The sequence below is a fragment of the Lactuca virosa genome, chromosome 6 (genome assembly GCF_052849685.1).
Source record: "Lactuca virosa cultivar CGN04683 chromosome 6, Lactuca_virosa_CGN04683_v6, whole genome shotgun sequence".
Lineage (NCBI taxonomy): Eukaryota > Viridiplantae > Streptophyta > Magnoliopsida > Asterales > Asteraceae > Lactuca > Lactuca virosa.
This window is the reverse complement of record NC_136431.1, coordinates 257,214,852-257,223,626: the sequence shown is the minus strand read 5'-3', so window position 1 is coordinate 257,223,626 and position 8,775 is coordinate 257,214,852. Positions and strand designations below refer to the sequence as shown.

The 8,775-nt window shown below is 36.1% G+C and overlaps 1 pseudogene; it reads left to right on the top strand.

Annotated features, from left to right (window-relative positions):
• The first annotated feature begins 1,113 nt into the window (after positions 1–1,113).
• LOC145122922 (5S ribosomal RNA) lies at positions 1,114–1,231 on the top strand (annotated as a pseudogene).
• The last annotated feature ends 7,544 nt before the right edge of the window (positions 1,232–8,775 follow it).

Here is an 8,775-nt window from a genome sequence, read left to right as displayed (position 1 = left end):
GGGGTAGTGAGAGAAAGTAGAGAGAGAAAGTTGTGGTGGAATGAGTGAAGAAGCCGGCTGCCTTCGCAAGGTATTTATAGGAGCTGATCTTCGGACTACGCTGGGCGTAGCCCTCTGTTACGCGGGGCGTAACTCGGATAGGAACGACAGGTGGCGAGACCTCGGTGGGGCGACGTGGATGATGCTGGACCAAGGAAGTCAGGCGTACGCGGCGCGTTCCGAGCTCGGACGCTGGGCGTACCGAAGGCGACATGTCTCCATCCGCAGCGAGTACTGAGATCAGCAATGGAAGGCTAGGATTCGGCCACGTCATCGACCTTGCAACAGGTTTCGTAAATTCACTCTCCGACTTTTAAAAATTATAACTCTCGCATACGAACTCTGTTTTTGACATTCTTTATATCCACGCATAGGCGGGAACGTACTCTACAACTTTTGTTTAGACTCCGTCGGTTAATTTTGGCTTTATTTTAAAAGTTATATTTTTAACAGGCCGGGATAGGATTGGTCCGTTAAAAATCCATAACTTCTTCATCCGACGTCCGTTTTCGTCTTTCTTTTTATCGTTACGCTACTATTAATGAGATCTTCGATTATCGTTTAGGTTGTGTCGGCTATAAACCGCTCGATCTAATTTTCGAACTTCGGGATGTACACAGCTAAGTCGAAACTTCGAAAAATCATAACTTCCTCATACGAAGTCAGATTCGGGCGTTCTTTTTATGGACGCTCTCGGTTTAACATATTCTACGACTCTCATTTAGATTGCTAAGGCTAAAAGTCGCTCTATCGTAAATTCACTATTTACGCTTCCCGGTGTTGTGTTGGTTCCGTCGCGAAACTTCGACGAATCATAACTTCTTCGTTATAACTCAGATTTCGGCGTTCTTTATATGTTCGGAATCCTTGTAACATATGCTACAACTTTTATTAAGACTATTCATTCTAAATAGCCTTCTATCAAAAAGTCGTTTTCGACACCTATCGTCTCTAAATTTACTAGTCCGGATCTACGGGCGTTACAATTAAGGTGGGTTGCACCTGATCCCACATCGGCTTGGAAGGAGAATGAAACATTTCCTTTCAAAATGGGTGTGGATACCTTCCTTTTCACAACGCGTTTTAAAGCCGTGAGGGCAGCAGATCCCATAAGAACTCTGCAGTTAAGCGTGCTCGGGCGAGAGTAGTACCGGGATGGGTGACCCCCTGGGAAGTCCTCGTGTCGAGTGGCCCAAAGCGGACAATATTGTGATACGTGCCAGAGGGGGATGTTACACTATGCTTCAATTTTAATGATCCATTTTTTTTCAATTTGTTTTCTCTCCGATGTAGTATTATGCTCGAATTTATGATTTGTATTTTTTTTAGATTTTTTTCAATTTTTTAAGGTGTCCTCACGAGTCATCACTTTAAAAAGAGTCATCACCCGATCTTATCTCTCTCTCTCTCTCTCTCTCTCTCTCCTTCTCTCTCTCTCTCTCTCTCTCTCTCTCTCTCTATATATATATATATATATATATATATATATATATATATATATATATATATATATATATATATATATATATATATATGTTGAAAATATACGATCTGATTACCACGAATAAAGGCTCGGATACCAGTTACTGGGTGACAGATATATATATTTAAGGAGATAAGATGCAAAAAAAAAATAAGAAATGCGGAATAAATATAAACTGGAAAACTATAAATGACTGAAAGCTATAAATGAAATAAATGACAGTATTTAAATGACGTAAAGCTGTAATAAAATATATAAATATATAAATATATATAAAGTCGGTTCGTCAATAAATTGACTGAACTGGTTTAGAATTGGACTGGATCTTAATAGACTGTGTCTCTATTTGTTCAAAGTTCAATCCGGTAAGTAACAATAAGTTCTTTTTATGTAACAATGAATTGTTTACAAAACGATACAAAATACACGGGTAATGTTTTTTGTATGTGGGTATGGGGTTTTTTAAGGTGATTTGATGAGGTTGAAGTGAGTATTTGGAGGGTGGTAGAAGGTGGAATAAGGTTGTAGTTTTGGTGGTATAAGGTAACAAAGAGGGTGATGTTGAAAGAGTTTTGGGTGGTTACGAATATAGATTTTCGTAGTAAATCTCTCTGGATAGCCAATTCTCTCTCGCGTCTCTCTGGGGTTTGCAGTGGTCAAAAAAATCGAGGAAAATTCCTGGATGTAGGTAAGGTCCTGAATAATTTGCGGTGCAAATCTCTCCTGTATTATCGTGTTGAGTTGTTCTCGGTGAATTTTTTCTTAACTTGCAAATTCTGATGTCGAAAAACAGCAAGGTGGTGATGGTTGTGGTGATTTGAAATGGTTTTTGGAGGAGATTTAAGAAGGGTATTTGGAGGGTGTTTGGAGAGTATTTTGAGGTTGGCTATGTGTTTATTCTTCTGGAGATGAGAGAGTAATAGGAGATATATTACAAGGAAACACAAAACACACACAATCACTCATGTAAACATGCATCTATATATATGCAAAGGAATCAAGCAACTCTTGTTTGTTTAAGGAAAAGTAATGAAGTGACTGATTGTAAAGGTTGGAAGCACACATGATGTTTGGTACTTTTGCTTTTGTGAAGATTTCTTTCCAATATATATATATATATATATATATATATATATATATATATATACAATATACATACATATATATATACAATATACATACATATATATATACAATATAATATATATACATATATATTTATAATATATATATATATATATATATATACACACAAACACTTGTATATATATATATATATATATATATATATATATATATATATATATATATATATATATATCCAATTGTGAATTGAATTTCCATTTTTGACCCTTGAGGTTTTTAAATTCTTGACAATTTTAGTGTTGATTTGTTTTGTCTTCAAACGACCAAATATTGCGTCTATTTTTTCGTCTTTGCGTATTTCGTCTTTTGCATATTTTTCTATTTCATAATTAAGCACGAATCCACGCAACCTGAAATAACTGATAATATTTGTTAGATAATATAAAACCAATTCGTCTTATTTCAGTGATGATCACATATAAAAACATTTTTCAACAATTTCCCCTTATGTGATCATTGATGAAATAAGGATAGATATAATCACATTAACAGTTTTAATCTTGAAGATTTGGGATAAAAGTTTTGTCAATGAGAAGATATATATAAAACCATTGTAATCGTTTTGAAATTTTGTGACTTGGTTTAACATATCTTATGTAAAAGATTTTCAGAAATTTGTTTCCGAATCAAAGTCTCGGGTTCGGTTATCAAAGGGTAGTCATATATGTATCTAAAGAAATTTCCTTAGATTTTATAGCATTATTAATGACGACAAGTGGTCTAACAGGTCGATTCAGATGAACGCTCATAGGTATAGCTCACACTTCACTTGGGTGTTTGGTTGTTCTGGCAGCAGAATAAGTTAATGACCACTAAAAATGAGTGATATCTCTCTCTGACGACTCACACTCATATTGGAGGTGTTCAGCTATGCTTTTGCTGTAAAGTCACTTAGTCTCATTATTAGATAATCAATCACATAAGACTGGTTTCGGCATTACTCAGCGGGTTTCTTCATTCATGCCATTAAAGTTCACTCTCTCTCCGTCGGGAAATACATGTAGAGGGGTTTAGCAATTTTCATAGTGCAGTTTGCAACTAAGATTCTTCATTGATGAAGGCTACAGTATCCCGGGAAATCCATTGTTGTTGCAGCTTCTTCTTTGATAATATCCTGTTTGTTGATTAATATCGATTTATTGTAAAAAGATATTTTGTTTTAGCATTGAGAATTTGCTACATTTGAGACCTTTTTAAGAGTATTTGACTTGAGTGATTGAGATATCTTCTTTTGTGAAAAATGGTTAAAACAAATTGCGGGATTTTATGATTTTTGTTTTGAAATAACCATTTGGTTGAAAGTTTGTTTGAAAATACCAAATATAGAATATATTTTTGTTTTGTTTGGTATATCTTTATTGAATCCATTTGTTTTCTTGTTGATTTGTCTTTGAGGATTAGATGTTGATAGATATTTGTTTCTCCTTTGGTTTTCTTGTAAGGATATATCGTTGTTTGCTTGATGGATCATGGGATCGCAAGTCTTCATTTTTGGTTGGCTTTTATCTAGGTAGGGATAGGTGGCATAAAAGACAGTTTGTCTAGTATGTAAGAAATGAATGTATCATCCCTGGTCATTTTGATATCTAAGCAAAAATGAGACCGTGACAAGGTATAATTGGGTATACCTTATAAGCAATAGTGACACACCTAAACTCACAAGAAATGATTTCCACAATGATTTAGATCGACGAGGCACAAATTCTCACATGGGTTTTTGTTTTCATCTGAACCTCCTAACCTTATGTCCCTTGATTGTTTAAAATCGTCAATAATGAAATAAAATCGAAGGAAATAAAGTTATATACATTATGAAAAGTAGGATATTTGAACCTTCACTCCAATTGAGAATCAATATGACTTAAAATCTTCATCGAGCATAAGCATCTGAAAATTAAGTCAAGAGAAGATTAATCACAAGGTTCTATAAAAGCTTATTATGGCAAGTCTTTTATTAATTTTTTTTTAAAGATTTGTTTTTCTGAATGTTTTTGGAAATATTGGTTATTTGAATGTTTTTGGTAATTTTTAAAAGGAAAGCAATTTTCAATTGTTTTTGAATTTTCCTTTTGAATGAAAGTAAACACACTTTTGTACAAACAAAAAGTAAAAGTTTAAGGATAGATGTTATCTGGATTTAACATTCCTAGACAGCCTAGGAAGTATTGAAACTTTGTTTCATCGAGAGCCTTAGTGAAGACATCGGCAATTTGATCTTCGGTGTTGATGAAGTGTAATTCGATATGACCCTTTTGAATGTTGTCTTTGATGAAATGATATCGAATATCGATGTGCTTTGTCATGGAATGGTGAACGGGATTGTGAGAAATGGCAATTGCACTGGTTGAGTCACAAAATATGGGAATTTGTGAAATTTTGAAGCCATAGTCTCGCAGTTGAGTTTGCATCCATATGACTTGCGAACAACAGTTGGCGGCAGCGACGTATTCAGCTTCTGCTGTTGATGTGGATACACAAGTCTGTTTCTTTGAAGTCCAACTCACTAGTCTACCTCCTAGGAATTGACAGCTACCAGATGTACTCTTTCTATATAACTTGCATCCTCCATAGTCTGAGTCGGTGAAAGCGTTCAGCTGAAAATCGGATTTAGCTGGATACCAAAGGCCAAGTTTGGGAGTGCCTTTTAGGTATTTGAAGATGCGTTTCACAGCAACTACATGGGATTCCATAGGATTTGCTTGGTATCTGGCACAGACACATGTAGAAAACATGATGTCAGGTCTGCTGGCAGTGAGGTATAAGAGTGATCCGATCATTCCACGATATCTTTTCTGATCAACAGGTTTGCCATTTAAGTCTGCATCGATTTTGTATCCAAAAGCCATTGGGGTTTTTGCGGTATTGGATTTGTCCATTGAAAAACGAGTGAGTAGGTTTTTGACATAATTCTCTTGGTTGATGAAAATGCCATCAGTTGACTGTTTGATTTGAAGTCCGAGAAAAGTAGTCATCTCCCCAATCATGCTCATTTCAAATTTGCTCTTCATTAGATCTGCAAACTTAATACTCAAAGATTCATCAGTAGAACCGAAAATAATGTCATCAACATATATTTGTACGATTAAAAGATGTTTATTATAGATTTTACGAAAGAGAGTTTGATCGATTGAACCTCTTTTAAAACCTGATTCTTCGAGAAAGGTTGTCAATGTGGCATACCAGGCTCGGGGTGCTTGTTTCAAGCCATAGACAGCTTTCTGCAATTTGAAGCTGTGATCAGGAAATTTGGGATCTTCGAAACCTGGTGGTTGTTGGATGTATACATCACGATCTAACTCTCCATGTAGGAATGCACATTTAACATCCATTTGGAATACTTTGAAGTTCTTATGTGCAGCATATGCAAGAAAGATGCGAATTGCTTCAATTCTGGCAACTGGAGCATATGTTTCATCGTAGTCGATTCCTTCTTGTTGTGAATATCCTTTAACTACGAGACGTGCCTTGTTTCGACAAACGATTCCTTGATCATCAATTTTGTTTCTGAATACCCATCTTGAACCTATAACAGAAACATCGGGTGGGGTAGGGACAAGATTCCATACGTCATTTCTTTCAAATTCTTCTAGCTCTTCTTGCATAGATTTTACCCAGTCTGGATCTTTGAGAGCAGAATGTATGGTTTTAGGTTCAGTCATGGATAAGAAGGCTCCAAATAAACAATCATTAGAAGTTGCGGCTCTAGTTTGGATGCCTGAGTTTGGATCTCCGATGATTTGGTCAGTTGGGTGGTTTCTGGTCCATTTTATTAAGCGATTCTCTTCCGCTATAATAATTGGAATTTCAGTATCCCATTGTTCTTCTCCGGGAGTTTCATCTTGGAATAGGTTTGAAGGTTCCCCCATAAATGATGCATCGGGATTGTTTTGGATATTTGGGGATGGGGTATTTAAAGGAGGATTTGGTGTTTGTTCCAATGAAGAAGTATGTGTAGGTGGTTCCCCCTCGAATTGATCTGCATCATTTCGGTTTGTTTGTGGAGTTCCTTCAGTGATCGTTCCTGTAGAATCAATAGAAGTAGTTAGAAGTTCAGAATTGTAAGCGGTTTTGGGTTGTTCAAAAAGTAAATCAAGATCGATTTCAATATCTCTGTCAGGAGAAGGTGTTTGTTGAATTGGATTTTGAAAAATATTATCGATCATTTTTTCACCAAAATGTTCACGATCCAATTTCCTGACATAAAATTCATCGAAATGAACATCGATACTTTCTTCAATTACTCTGGTACGTTTGTTCAGTACTCGATAAGCAGCTGAAGAAAATGAGTAACCAAGGAAAATTCCTTCGTCCGACCTTGATTCAAATTTTGAGAGGTGGTCTTTATTGTTCTTTATGAAGCATCGACAACCAAAAATATGGAAAAATTTGATGTTTGGTTTTCGGTTGTTAATGACTTCATATAGTGTTTTATGAAGATGTTTATGGATTAAGGAACGATTTTGAGTGTAGCAAGCTGTGGCTATTGCTTCTGCCCAGAAGTATTGTGGCAGATCAGCGAAGATAAGCATTGATCTTGCAGCTTCACATAGAGTTCTATTCCTTCTTTCGACAACGTCGTTCTGTTGTGGAGTGTATGGGGCTGAGAAGTTATGTTCAATTCCTTTGTCTTTGAGAAATGAATCTAGAGTCTTGTTTTTGAACTCTAAACCATTATCACTTCGGATTCTTCGAACAGGTCGTTTGAGCTTCAGTTCGATTTGTTTGATGAAGTTGATCATCTCTTCAGGTGCTTCTGATTTTAGTCTTAAGAAAAAGACCCAAGTAAAGCGCGAGAAGCCATCAACGACAACAAGAATGTACTTCTTCCCTTGTATGGTTTGGGTTTTGGCAGGGCCACAAAGGTCTATGTGCAGCAATTCTAGTGGTTCAGATACACTAGATTCTAAGATGCTTTTGTGAGTGGATTTGGAAAGTTTTCCCTTTTCACATGCAGCACACAGAGTTTCATTATCAAGCTTCAGAAGTGGCAGTCCTCTAACAAGATCATCGCCGATCAGTTTGTTGATGTACCCAAAGTTTAGATGGGAAAGGCGGCGGTGCCATAACCAACTAATATCTGTTGGGGCTTTTGATAGCAGACATATATCGGGTTTACCATAGATAAGATCCATGTCAAGTGGATACATATTTCCGGCACGGTAAGAATCAACAATGATTTCTTTGGTTTTGGCATCCATGATCAAGCTTCTTTGTTTGGTGAATAGGACTTCAAGATTGTTATCACACAGTTGAGAAACACTGATGAGGTTGTGTTTCAGGTCATCGACATAGGCAACTTTCTTTATGGTGAAGTTACCATTTGTTATGTTTCCATAACCCTTGATTTTTGCTGTCATGTTGTTGTCGAAGGTAACGTCTTGATTGGTTTGGGTGGGTTTGAAGTCACGAAGGTAGTTTCGGTTTCCTGTCATATGCTTGGAGCAGCCACTATCAATATACCATGTATCATCCTTGGGTTCTCCAGCATTAGATACCTGCAATTTAGACAGAAGATTTAGGTACCCAAATCTGAATGGGTCCTGGTTTGTTAGTTGTTTTTATTTTGGGTTTTTTGTTTACTGAACTTCTTGTAGCATTTGACTTCATATTGCTATTAGAGTTTGGTTTATAAGGATGGAATGGTTGAGGTTTGATTTTATTTATCAAGTTTTCCCAAAATGTGATTTGTTTTTGAAAACCTGTGGGTTTATAAAATCTGTGATTTGGTGAACGATATCCTAGATGTGAAGATTTGTTTGAAAAGTTCTCTTCATATCTGGGATGTGATTGGCGGTTATGAAAAGCTTTTTGAAGATGATGGTTTGGAACTTTCTGATTTGGTCGTTTTTGAAAGTTCCTTGAATTTTTAAAGGTGATCTCTTGAAAGCGGTTTTCAAAAGGTTTTTGAAAAGGTTTTGGTTTTTGTTTGGAAACCTGTTTTTGAGGTATGACGTATGGTTTAACAGGTTTCTTTGGTTTGTTTTCAAAAGCCTTTGGTTTGTTAAGTGGGGTTTTGGTGGTTTCATTGGTATGTTTGATTTGGTGAGTTGAAGAACTAGCAGAGTCTGTTTCAGATTTTACAACTCTTTTTATAGACTTTTTGGAAA